The sequence below is a fragment of the Martes martes genome, assembly GCF_963455335.1.
Source record: "Martes martes genome assembly, chromosome: 12".
Taxonomy (NCBI): Eukaryota; Metazoa; Chordata; class Mammalia; order Carnivora; family Mustelidae; genus Martes; species Martes martes.
In genome coordinates, this window is record NC_137900.1 from 3328530 (window position 1) to 3342477 (window position 13948).

Genomic DNA, 13948 nt, shown 5'->3' on the forward strand with positions numbered 1-13948 from the left:
CCCAGGCTCACTGTCTCCTCCACTTAGCCCCTTCCCTCCACCCCTACTCTAGACTGCCTACTCAGGAGCGGAGATCTGGGGCCCAGATCTGAGGAAGCCTGTCCCAGGTGTCTGAGGGGATGCCGGGGAGGGTGACAGCCGCTGAGTACCGCCTGCTGGAGTCTGGAACAGCGGGGAGCTCCAGCTCCCCGAGAGAAATGTTCTCCTTACTACCTGCGCCATCTCTGAAACCCTACAGACCCCTGCAAGACTTGATTTCATCTTTAATAGGAAACTGAAGCGGGATAATAATCCTGAGCATGAAGTTGGCTGCAGGTGTTGGGGAAAGTTGGTTGCTCCGTCGTGGGAGTGAGGCGTGTGTGGGATGCCTCTGGTAGAGGTCTGAGAAGATCCAGGAGGGGCGGGGAAGCCCCTAACTCCAGAGCACAGCCTGCCGCGGCTACCACGGGTGGCCGAAGAGAGGGTTAGAACCGGCGGAGACACTAAGGCTCCAGCTGAGCTGCCCACGCTGCCCCGAGCGTGTGAGCGTGTGAGAACGGCATGCCATCTCAGCACTCACGGACATCGGGGGGCCTGAGGTCCCCTGCCTGTGGCCCCAGAACTGAATTTCCGCCGAGGGAGAGAATGCTCACCTCTCCCCTCCAGAGACAGCTGAGCCAGTGGCAGGTACACAGCCACGCGTCGGGTACCTCACTGGTGGGGCTCTGGCCAGAGGGACGGCCAGGGCAGGATCTGCCAGCAATGCCCACGCAAGCATGGGCCCTGGGAAGACACGTTCCCGGGGCCTCCCAAGACCATCTTGGGAGGCAGAACCTGCACCAGTGAGATCCCAGTGTTAACAGGCATGTGAGTTCATTTTTGCCCATCTGTCACCAAGGATCCAAGATATTTAAACAATGCCAAAATTGGGAAGAATTTGCATGGAACCCTCTGACTGGCACTTGATCTGGCACTGAATGGGAGCTTTCCCGCCTCATTATGGATGTGAGGGCTGGGGTGGATGCATTGGGAGGAGGGGGCTGTGCTCGCTGTACGAGGGCCTCTGTCGAGCAGACGGTCAGGAAGGACACCCTAGAACATTGTTTCAAGGCTTATCACCTGGCCACTAGGTCCTGGGTCAGCTAAGCAGGAAAGGTGACACCAGGATCCACCTGCTGAAGGTGTGTGGACACCTCAAGCAGGTTAGTTTGTGGCCTTGGGAAACAGGGAAGAGTTTGACACGGAGTTGGGTCCCTTCCAGCTGGGGACAGTGGAGCCACAGGGGCAGGTGAGGAAGGTGTTGGGAGTCCACTGTAGGAACAGAGGTCTGAGGACCACTGGCCTGAACCTTGGCTCTCAGCCTGGCATCTGGCCTCCTCTGCACCTGACTCACTCTCCCAGACCCTCTGTGCCCGAGCACCCTTCCTACTGCAGGCCGGAACCCCCTTCCTCATGGCCTGGTCATGCACCCCAGTCCAACTCAACCACCCAGCAGGCTAGAGTTTCCCTCCACCTGCACTGGGAGTCGGTCCTCCCTCCTCCAAACCCCTGGGTTGCCGTTTCTCTACTTTGGGGGAGATTCTTGCTCCCCCACACTGTAGATATCCGGTGGAATGTCTTCTGCTTGTGGGCTGAATTGTGTTTTCTAAAATTCTTATATTGGTGCCCTAACTCCCAGCGCCTCAGAATGTGGCTGTATTTGGAGCTAAATTCTTTACAGAGGTAACTAAATGTAAACGAGATCACTGGGGTGGCTGGCCCTAATCCCATAGGACTGGTGTCCTTAAAAGGCAATCAGGACATAGATGCACGGAGGGACGACCATGTGAGGACACAGGGAAGATGGTGTCTACCAGGAGAGAGGCTTCAGGAGAAACCAGCCCTGCCCACGCTTGGACCTCCGCTGGACTTGCTGCCTCCAGGTCTGGGAGGTGATAAATTCCTGCTGTTTGAGCCCCCACCCCCCAGCTCTAGTGTTTGTTATGCAGCCTGAGCTGCCTCACACACTTCTTCTGAAGGCGCACATGCTCCCCAGTGCTCCCCGAGGCAGGAGTGAAGTCTGCCCTCTTCCCAACTGGCAGCCCTGCCCACTCCCTGCACCACCACCACCCCCTTCCAGCCTGGGACAGTTGTCCCAGGAGCCAGATGCCTGATGTCAAGGGATGGGCGAATGCCGAGAGGCAGGAGGGGCAGTGGGGTCCCAAGACAGGAGCAGGACGAGTCTTTTATTTGTTTCTGTTTTGGTTTTCCAGGCTTGGCTTGGGGGTGGAAGCTGATGGACAGGAAAGTCCTAGAGGGACCCCTGAGAGCCAGTGGGGTTGGGGGAGGGGAGGCGTGGAAGGTTCCAGCAAGCAGACTGGGGCCGGAGGCAGAGAGCTGGACAGAGGGGTTCGGCGGGTCACCGCAGGGCCTGCCGTGAGTCCCTGAGTGCAAACAGCAGCAGGAGCCAAGCCTGGGGAGGTCCAAGGGCTGTGCCACTGGCGGATGAGCCGGTGGCCTGCAGAGGCTGATGCGGAACCCGGATCTGAGGAGCAGATGTGGGATCGGGGGGAGGGGTGAGCCTCCGGATCTTGTTGATCCAGTCGGTAAAGTAGTTGACCCTGGTGAAGACGCTGGGGTAGACAGGGTGCCAGCAGTCCAAGCCCCAGCTGGCCAGCCCCACCAGAACCCAGGCCGTGGGGAGGTCACAGACAAGGGGGCCCCCGGAATCACCCTAGGAGAGAGAGGGGAGTCAGTGTGGGTGACGGAGCAGAGTCCGAGACTAGCAGGGGCAGGTGGGACTTGTGAGTCTGGGAAAGTCTGGGCCAGCGTCGCGCCGTGGTTCACACCGGTGGGCCTGGGCACTGCGCTTCATGGGACTCGACCGCCCCTCAGGACTCTGCCCTCTGCCCGTCCACCGAGGGAGGGGCTGGCGGCTGGGACAAGGGACAGGACCCAGGAGGGCTGGCTGTGAGTGGAGGCAGGTCAGCCCAAGCCTCTGCAGCTACCACCCATCCCCATGCCCTGGGGCCCCCTCCTTTTCATCCATTTAGGACTTTGGTTTTTCCCCGCTTTTTGGTCGAGCATGACCAGAAAACGCCCAAGCCCAGGCCTGCTGGAGGCAGCCCGCACTGCTGGGAGCTGGGGGAGCAGGCAGAAGTCACCTAGCAGGGTGCTGGGAGTTACCGGAGTCCTGAAACACTGGCAGGGTACGTTGGTGGCACCATGGGGACACACCTGGGTGGCGTGGGTTGGGAGGTTCAGTACTGTCGGGGGGTCTTCCGGGGAGGAGGGCACTCCTGTCGCACGTCTCCGCTGGAGAGACTCCGGGACCCCAGGAGGGGCTGGCAGTGCATGGTGGGTGTGGGGACAGAAGACTGCTGGGCTCCTAGGCCGACCGAAGGCCTGGGTGTTGTCAGATCTCGGGCTGAGACCCAGGGCTGGGGACGAGGTCTTTTGGAGGAGACAGAAGGGCACAGGTGTGGCTGGCCAATGACAGCCTCATCCCTGGAACCTGTGACCTTACATGGGGCTCTGCAGTGGTGGTGGAGTTGAGGAGGATCTTGGGGTAGGAAGATTGCCCTGGGTTGTCTGGGTGGGTCCCCATGAGACAGAGGGCGGCAGGAGGTCAGAGTCACAGGAGGAGCTGGGCCCCCAAAGCCGAGGCTAGACCCATGAGCTCTGCGGTTAGAGGCGGCCACGGGCCAACAAGTGCAGGTGGCCCCAGGACCTGAGGAAGGAGAGGAAATTCTTCCCTCAAGCCTCCCAACGGAGTTGGCAGCGCCCACACCACCATTTTAGACTTTGGACCCCCAGAAATGCCAGATGATGACTATCTGTCTTTTCAGCCATCCAGTTTGACGTGGCTCACCAGTGTGGGCCCAGACTCCCAGGCAGGGGCTCCTTGGAGAGTGGTGACCCCTCGCCCTCCTGGGGACCCCCACCTGGAGTGCCTCTGGTTCTCCCCGCGGTGTGCTCCCAACAGCTGGGCTCCCTCTCACACCACAGCCTGTGTCCCCTCCAGGCCTCAGCGATCCGCGCAGGTGAGCGGCAGATACTATGCCGGGCCCGGGGCCAGACTGGAGGAGGCAGGATGGACTCCAGCGGCCCCCTGGCCCCTGCAGAGGTCTCGGAAGGCAGAGGAAACCCTGACACTGACAAAGTCCCCGCCAAGCGCACCTTGGTTTGCACCGCGCAGAGACAGAACAAGCGGCGCGCGCGCGTGTGTCCGGCGGGGCCCAGGCAGCTACGCCCACGTCCGAGAGGGTGAGGCTAAGACAGGCCCAGAAGGACACGCAGCACTCAGACTGGGGCGGCCGACCGGGCAGGAGAGTGAAGGCCAACCTGTGTTCCTTGTTCCTACAGACCAGGCGCGGCGCTAAACTCTCTACCGGAACCTTGTGAAGGGGAGGGTGTCGGCACCCCTACTTCGTGGGTGAGGAATCTCGGCTGGGCTCCCAGCACCGAGAAATGACACAATCTGAGCACTGAGTCACCCTGCAGCACCCAGCGCCCAGAGCTGCTTCCAGCGTCCTGCATGGGGAGGAGCACTTCAGGGGAGAGAAGAGAGCCCCGGGGTGGGGGCCCGAGCAGGTGGCCGGGCAGACATGGCCAGTGGAATCTCATGGACGGGCTGCGGTGATGGGAAGGCTACGGGGGGCGGGGGGAGGGCTCCCAGGTGTCCAGCTCAGCGGAGTCCTCAGCCTGGGGTGGGGGGCACTACAATGTCCAGCTCCCACGCCCACAAAGGGCACTGGCTCTAAGCTCCACAGGCCTGGCCTCCGCGGGAGAAGGCAGGTGCCGTGAAGAGTCAGAAGGGACGTCTGAGTGTGTGTCCCCTCTGGGTGCAGCTGGCCCTGGGAGGAGGCTGGGCCAGAGGGTCCCCACCATCGGCTGTGGCCTGAGAACCAGGTGAACGGGTCTACCTCCTCCCAGGAGGGCAGGCGGCTGAGGCCCCTCCCTGGCCCAGCAGCTGGCCAGGCGGTAGTGAGAGTGGCTGTAAGTCAGGCCTCCCCCCGGCAGGCCCATCTCACACCTCCTGGGTTTCCCGGAGCCACCATCACATATGACCACAAACCAGGGGTCTTAGAGAACAACAGAAACTTGCCTCTGCCAGTTCTAGAGGCAGACTCTGACGTCAAGGGTCTCGGCGCCTTTCCCTCCAGTCATTGCATTTAGGGCCCCTCTGAATGTAGAACGGTCTCACCTAATCACAGCTGCAAAGACCCTACGTAGTTCCCTGTAAGGTCACATTCTAAAGCTCCCAGTAAACATGAATTTGGGGACCAGTATTCAGCCCACTACACCAGCCTCTCGACAACCTCATGAAGGAGGCCTCAGAATCCCGCTCAGGCTCGGAAGGTGCCACCCAAGGCCTCCGGGCCGGCAGGGACAAGTGGCCGAGTCGTGTGTCTGGCTCCGGGGCCCTCCCTCCTTCCCTTCCTCTCCTCCCCTTCTGGAGCCTTCCTTGCAGGAGCCAGGCATCCAAAGGCTGGCTGGCTCTCGAGGCTGAGCCCGGGGAACGTGCTGGGAGGCAGGGTGGGCTTGAAGTCAGAGCGCCAGGGTGGTCCGGCCGAGCTGCCTTACATGAGGCTGGCCACATTCCCTCGCTGGGCCTGCTGGCCCCCCTGCAGGAGGGGCCTCACACAGAGGGGAAAGAGACCCTCCCGGGCCCCGGGCCCAGCAGCGGAAGCACATCCAGAACACACAGAAGTACAAGGAGCTCCTGAAAGGAAAGGACGGGCAGCGCGACGTCAAAGTGAGCGGGAAAAACTAGAAGGGAAAGACACACAGGCCCGGGGGGGGGGGGGGGGTCCACACGCAGACGAGAAGCAACACAGGCCCCTGGGGACACGGAGGGGAGCAGGCAGGGAAGAAGAGAAAGGGCCCCGCTTACCCGGCAGATGGCCCTTCCCGTGGAGAAGTCGCCAGCGCACAGCATCTCCTCCTGCACGGAGTGGCCCCTGCTGTTGCTGAGTCTTTGTCTGTATAAGACGTTACAGAACTCGTTCTCCACGAGGTTCACCTTACCCTCCTGCAGACGGAAGGGCGAGTGCAGGTGCTCTGTGTGGACGAGAAGGGGACCAGGGGCGTGCACTGTGGGGAAGCCCAGCCACGCTGCACCCCTACTGCTCCCAAAACACGGGGCCTGCTCGGCACAGATGAGCCTCGAACAGGGCGGCAGCCTTCCGTTCATCCCTCACAGGCTCCTCTCCCTTCTCCCAGACTTCCCACAGGCCCCTCCATTTCCTGCACCTCATACCCATCCTGGTCCACAAAGACAGAAGGCAAATCCCACCAACACGCGCCATTCGTGGGCCCTTAGCAAACACGGACCACTTGCCTGTCACTGGCCTTCCTCCCATCCCTCCATCCTCCTACCTCATGCCCTACCGTGCTCCCTCCTTCCACCCGCCTGTCCACACACCCACCCGTTCACGCGTGGCTCCGTCCCTCCAGCATCTGCCCACCGGCCACCAGCCACTCATCTCCCAGCCACGAGCACTCACCCGTCCATTCATCTGTCCTCATGCTGGGCATCTGTGGACACCCCAACACAAGGGGCATTGTTGCTGGGGACACCGGGTGAGTGAGGTAAGTGGACGGGACTGTTATAGATCTAATAGATCTATTAGATCTAATTAGATCTAATAGATGGTGTGAAGGAAACGGAACAGGAGGAGGTACCTCTTTCTGCTCCTGTGAGCAACACGACTCTGCAGAGGAGGGGCCGAGTGGTAGCAAAAAGACAAAGTGACTCCCGCCAGCCAGGGCCGGTGGGCAGAGAGGCCAGGTGGAGAAGCCAGGCGAGGCCAAGGCCCTGGGTGAGGATAGCCTGGCGCACTCAAGCAGGAAGGAGGCTGGTGGCTGGGACCGGGGATGTAGCAGGGGAGAGGCGTGCAGGGAGATCAGGGGCCAGTGACACGCAGGCCCGACCCCAAAGCAGGGAGTTTGGGCTTGTTCTAAGCACAGATGGGAAGACAACGCAGCGAGCTGAGCAGGAAGTGGCGAGACGCATGTTTTAAAGAGAGCAGACGGCCGTGTTGCCACTAAAGCCGGGCACATGGGATGGGAACTGGGAGACCAGTCTGGAGCGATGGTGAAATGCCTACCAAGTGCCAGGCCCTGTGGCCAGCTTGGGATATTAGAACAAGTGAGACACAGTCCCTGCCCTCAAGGAGGAAGAACCAGCCTGTGTGCCTTCGTGTGTACATGTGTGTGCATGTGTGTGTGCGCCTTCGCGTGTGTGCATGCATGTGTGCCTTTGTGTGTGCATGTGCACATGTGTACATGCATGCATGTGTGTGCGCAGAGGGAGAGAGAGAGAGAATGCTGGAGGCTGGACAGTCCCTTGGACTTAGAATCACACATTTTTCAGAACTAGAACTAAAATAGTCCCGTCCTCTAGAAATGAGGCCCAGAGGCCCAAGGTCCCATGGCCACTTGCCTGGGCCCCCTCAGACCCAGCACACCTCCCTCCTCCCCTGCGGCCCTCACCCACCCCCACACCCCTCACTGTCCTCGCTGAGCATCCCCCAGCCGGTGATCCAGCAGGACAAGTTGCCAGACAGCTGCATGCCAGGGCTCGGGAGGCAGGCAGGGGCGATGGAGGAGGTGAGGTTCACGGGCAGGTGCAGCTGCAGCATGGCTATGTCGCTCCCAAAGGGGTGACGCTTCTCAAAGTCTGGGTGCATGATAATCCGGCTCAGGGGCATCTCCCGCGTGTGCTGGGTGTGCTGGTAGAGCTGCGTGCTTCCCAACAGCACCTGGTAGTCTGCGGGGGCGTGGGATTTGCTGGCGGAGGAGAGCTCGAGGTCACCCTCCGCTCTGAGCATGGGCCAGGTCGCTCTCCCTGCCCTTCGTCTAACCACCCCTCCCTCCGGAGCCTGCGCCTGCGCGAGGCCAGGCCTCTTCGGTCTCCTCTTCCCAGCTCTCCCGAGGCCAGCTGATCTCCTGTTCCCCACTACAGCTGGAGGAGCAGGGACTCCTCGAGCTCAAGGCTTCTTGCTGGGGCCTCACACCGAGCTCTTCCATTTTATACAGAGAAGCTCCGGCTCCAGCCTCTCTCTAGCCTGACCCTTCCCGAAGCTCCCCACGGCCCAGCTGCAGCCCCACACCTTTCCTGCCCCTTCCTCCCATGAACACCTTCCTGCCCCACAGCTGCTTGTCCGCTTGTCATAAGCATTCACAAAAGATCTGTTAAATGAGCAAATGAGTGCAGGAAATGGGACCTTGCCCTGTCCCCTGAACAGAAGTGACAAAACGTCCTACCCTCCTGACTGGAAGGCCCGCCACCGGGAAACCGCCCTCCCCGACCCCTCCCGACCTCCTCCCCCCCAGCCCAAACCCTTCCCTCCAGCATCGTGCGAGCTGGACCACTGCACCTCTCCTGACCTCCCTCCCTGTCCACGGGGCCCTCCCCTCTCAGCACGTTGGCTTTCTCTCCTGCCAGCATGGAGATAGCCCCTTGCCCCAGAGGGGCTCATGTGTGGCACAGGGCTGGTTCTGATGGGGCCCTGCGCCCTTAAAGCTACTCAGTGCCTGAGCCTAGCTCCCTGCCCTGGTCTGTGATCCCCTCCACTCCCTTGAGACCCTCCTCGTCTGTCCCGAAGCCGGGCACGGAGCCAGGCCCAGGAAGCCCGAGGAGCCAGCCTCTCGAGCAGCCACGTCAAGGTCAGGGAGCCCACCTCCCACCCAGGCAGCCTGGCAGGCGGGTGCCGGCAACCTCGACTCCTCCCAGGCATGCAGTTCTGCAGAAGCAGTAAGTCTGACGCCCCAGAGTCTGGGGACACTGCGCAGAAGCCCTGGCCAAGGAGGCAAAGAGCCTGTCCACACTGCATGGCGCCAGGACAGATCTTGCCAGTCTCCGGGGACACGTTTGTGTCAGGGGACAGGCACTGCGGCCGAGGACAGAGAATGGGGTGAGCAGGGGGCACATTCAGGTGGAGGGGACACGGGTCAAAGGCAGGAATGTCGTGTGTTTGGAGGCCACACACCGCTCAAGGGTAAAGCCCAGAGGAGCTGTCACTGGACACCCATCCCTCTTTCCCTCCTCTCCCTTGCATCCCCCGCCCTGCAGCCCGTCTGCAGGCACCAGGAAGGGCACTCACTTGAGAAAGCAGTGGGCAGTGGAAAGCAGCCAGAGGGGGTCGATGAGGACAGCTCCGCAGACGTGCATGCCCTTGTGCAGCAGGCTGGCCTGCCACGGCCACCGGCCAGCCACCACATCCCGGCCACCGTAGATCCTCCCCGTCACTTTGGGCCTCCCACACACTGTGGAGACACCCCCCAGCCTGTCCATGATAGAGACACCGGTGACCCCAAATGATGCGATCACAGAGGCCCTCCTCCTCTTCACAGACGTAAGAACCACAGCCAAGGCTCAAGGGGCCCGTCCAAAATCCAGGGGCTGCCGGACCCCGCCTTCCTGACTGCTGCAGAGGACCACAGAACAGAGCACAGGCCGAACCCGGGAGGAAGGAGGGAGGGCCCAGGGTTCGGCTGGAGCGGGCGAGGGGCACCAGGGGGCCACGGCTGCATCTGCAGGGAAGACAGGCGTCCCTGAACCCACCTGCGGGCGACAGGGCCCGTCCCAGACGTTTCCTCCGACTAGCGCAGTCTACCCCCTCGCCTACTCCGCAGACCCGAGAGCCGCAGGGCTCACCCGCTGCGGGCCTTGCTCCGGGTCATGCGGCCAGAGGGCTCCTGTGGCCCCTCCACCGCGGCCCAGCGTCTCAGGGAGGGAGGGTCACAGGCGGGAGTCGGGCGCTGCAGGACCCAGGGAACGCCGCTGCCCCGACTCAGGACGCTCGGGTTCTCCAAGAGGAAGTGGGCGAATGAAGACAGCCCTGGTGCTGGGGTTCACCCCGGGCCGGCTCGGAGCGGTCTCTCGGGCCCCGCATTCAGCCGCAGTCCTCCCCTACCCAGCCGCCGTGCCGGGGCCAAGCCCGGCACCTGCCCAGTTCCGGGGGGTCTGCCGTGGGGCCCATTACCCGCCCGTGTTGGGGTTTGGGGATGGCCTAGGGCAGCCTGTCAGACCGGGCCGAGAGAAGAGGGGGCGGCCGCCCCGCCCCAGCCCCTCCCGGAGGCCCCTCCGCCCACACGCCTCAGCCCAACGCACCCGCTTCGGGCGCCAACGGCTGTGCTCCGCCCTCCGGCCGCCCGGGCTCCTCCGAGTCGGCCTCTTCTGGAGCGGGGGCCAGGGCACGGGAGGCCACCGACCAGGACCCTCGCATGCCTGCGGACGGGAGCAGGAGCCAGAGCAGGGCCGCCAGCCAGCCTCGGCCGCGGGGTGTCGGTGCCTCTGTACCCATACCCAGGGCTGCTGACCCTCGTCTGACCCGACCTGACCTGACCCCACGCCCTGACCCCGTGTGGATCCCGGGCCCTGCCCCTGTCCCCACCCTGACGCCCCCTCACACGTCCCAGCACCACCTCCTCCTAACCCTGGGCCCTGAGCCTGCCCAGACCCCAGCCCAGCCCTGCCCAGCCTTGCCCAGCTCTGACCCAGGCCTGGACTCCTCCCCACACCTGGTCCTGACCCCCAGGGCCTGACCTCTGGCCCAGCTGGTCCCAGCATCACCCAAAGTCAGGGCAGTCAAGTGCTCCTATGAATTCAAGAGAAAAGACAGTAGACTCCGCATAGTCGGATGGGATCTGTGTGAGAAGGTGATTCGTGGGAGTGGGGATGCCAAGGGTCCACAGGCAGGAAAACATGCTCAGTCTAACTGGTAATCTCCAAAATGTGAGGGAAACATTACAGTCTGTCACTCTGAACCATCTAATTGCAAACATTTCCTGACATGGATAAAGACCCCTAACCCTTTGTGCATCACTGATTTCTCTGTGGCTGAAGGGGAACATCCAAATGTTGGAAGTGCTCCCTATCCTGTGCTCCGATATAATACCCTGAGTTTGTTCCTATTTGGAGTGAGAGCCCCTCATTTCACACTTACTTCCTTGGGTGTACAGGGAACTTATTTTATTCACCACCAATAGGGACGAGAGAATAAGGGAATTAGAGCTGCACACAGTATACACTGAAATACCAATGTTTTGTTGTGTTTTGGAGAGAGAAAGAGAGAGAGACTATGTGATTAGGGGAGGGGACGGGGCAGAGGGAGAGAGAATATTAAACAGGCTGCCCACCCAGTGAGGAGCCGGATGTGAGGCTCAATCTCACCATCCTGGGGTCATGACCAGAGCTGAAACCAAGAGTCAGCCCCTTAACCGACTGAGCCACCTAAGTGCCCCTGAAATACCAGTTAATTTTTTTTAATTAAAAAATTTTTAAAATGATTTTATTTATTTAATTGACAGAAACACAGCTATAGAGGGAGCACAAGCAGAGGGAGTGGGAGAGGGAGAAGGAGGCTTCCCACTGAACAGGGAGCCCAATGGGGGACCCGATCCCAGGCTTTGGGATCCTGATCTGATCTGAAGGCAGATGCCCAATGACCGAGCCACCAAGGTGCCCTGAAATACCAGTTTAATAGCCACTATTGTTATTTAATGAAAACAGAAGCACACGGCTTTACTTATTAGTTAAGAACTTATACTTCAATAAATTTAAAAAATCCACTCTTAGGTTTTGGTGAAACTATACTAGTGTTGGGAAACATTTATATTTCTTTTTTTTTTAAAGATATTATTTATTTATTTGACAGACAGAGATCACAAGTAGGCAGAGAGGCAGGCAGAGAGAGAGAGGAGGAAGCAGGCTCCCCGTTGAGCAGAGAGACCGATGCGGGACTCGATCCCAGGACCCTGAGATCACGACCCGAGCCGAAGGCAGAGGCTTAACCCACTGAGCCACCCAGGCGCCCCAAGGGAAACATTTATATTTCATATGGAGTATGGAAGAATAATTCATGAACCTTGTCAAAGGGAGTCTAAGGTCGAGGGTGAAGGTGAGGTGGGCCCTGAAGACCATATTAAATGAATCGAGGTTGACATTTCTGTGGAGTATGCAGTTGGATTTGTCCAACAGGCCTTTGGAAGTACCGATTTAGAATTTGGGGAAGCACCTTGGGGTTGGAGATAGAGAGCACTTTAAGGTTCAAGGTGGCAGCTGAGGCCATAGGAGTGCATAAAATCATTGAAAGAAACATGTAGAACAAAATTACAGACCAAAACCCAGAAAAGAGATAAATAAGAAGGAGCCAGTAAGAGACTGAGGATTGCATGGGGTGAATGGAAGCCATGGAAACACTAAGTCACATGGCTACAAGATTTCCTGTCCACTTTCAAACAGCTTTATGGAGATATAATCCATAGACCATAAAATTCATACAAGGGACAATTAAACAATTTTCAGTCAACTTAGAGAATGGTGGAAGAATCACCAGATTTGCGGCTATCTCTGCTCCCACCGAAGGCTCTAGACAGCTACTGATCTACTTTATGTCCCTCTGCAGTTGTGTTCTCCGTACACTTCACATAAATCCAATCCCATACTATGTAGTCTCTCAGGTCTGATTTGTTCACTTAGTGTGACAGCATTCCCGGGGCCTCAGCGGTGAGCTGGCCTCACGCCTACCAGCTCCTTCTCGCTGCCCTACGAGAGGCGAGCCCCCAAACCTGAGGTTGGACCCGGTTCTGCCCAGCAACACTAGCACATTGTTTTGGAAGTTCGTGCATGCTGGGGCGCATACTGGTATTCTGCTCTGGTACAGGGGTACCATGTTTTGAGGATCCATTTACAAGTTGATGGACATTTGGACTGTTTGCAATTTTTTTTTTTTAAGAGAGAGATAGTGCCCACCTGCAGATGCATGCAAGCACAGGGAGAGAGAATCTCAAGCACATTTCCCACCCAGCACAGGGCCCCGCACCCAGCTCGATCTCACGACCTTGAGATCATGACCTGAGCCGACCAAAATCAAGAGTCCAACGCTTAACTGACTGAGCCACCCAGGCGCCCCTGTTTGCAGTTTGGGGATATTACAAACAATGCTGCTGTGAATATTCATGTGTTGGTCTTCATGTGGACATATGTTTTCATTTTACCTGGGTAGATTCCTGGGAAAGGAATAAAAGTACTTGGTCGTATGTAAGTTTATCTTCAAGGTTGTATAAGCTGACAAACGGCTTTCCAAAAAGTCTGCATCATTTCACATTCCTGCTCCCACGTAGAAAGCTTCTAGTATATTCCATGGGCTTGCCAACACTTGTCTTTTTACTATAGTCCTCCTAAGGGTGTGAGGTGCTCTCTTCCTATAATTTTAACATTCCTTTTTTTTTACTTAAAGATTTTATTTATTTATTTGACAGAGATTACAAGTAGGCAGAGAAGCAGGCAGAAAGAGAGGAGGAAGCAGGCTCCCCACTGAGCAGAGAGCCTGATGCAGGGCTCAATCCCAGGACCCGGGGATCGTGACCTGAGCTGAAGGCAGAGGCTTTAACCCACTGAGCCACCCAGGCGCCCCTCTCTTCCTATAGTTTTAATCAGCTTTCCCCTAACGTCCAATGGGTTCGAATGTGTTTGCATGTGTTTCATTGCCGCTCACATATTTTCTTTAGTAAAAATGCCCATTCAAATCTTTTGCTTATTTCAGAAAATGTTTTGTCTTTTTACTGAGGCGTTATCTATGATCTTTACCAGGTATGCAATATGCGAGTATTTTCTCCAAGTCTCTGGCTTGTCTTCTCATACTTTCCACAGTGGCTTTTGAAGAGCAAAAGTTCTTAATTTTGCTGATGTTTAATAAGTTTGGTTTTTCTACGGATCATGCTTTTGGTGTCATAGCTAAGAGATCATGAAGGCCTTCTGCTGTTTTCCTTGAGAAATTACATTCAGGTTGATTTTTAGTTCGTTGTTGTTAGTGTGATGTAAGCTTTTCCTGTTGATTGGTTTTATGGATTTTCTTATGACTCATCCATTTGTCCCAGCATCATTTCTCAGTTAAAAAAAAAGATTAGTCTTTTCTGCACTGAATTGCCTTGGGGGATTTTTTGAAAATCAATTTATAATAAAAGATAAGATTTTCTT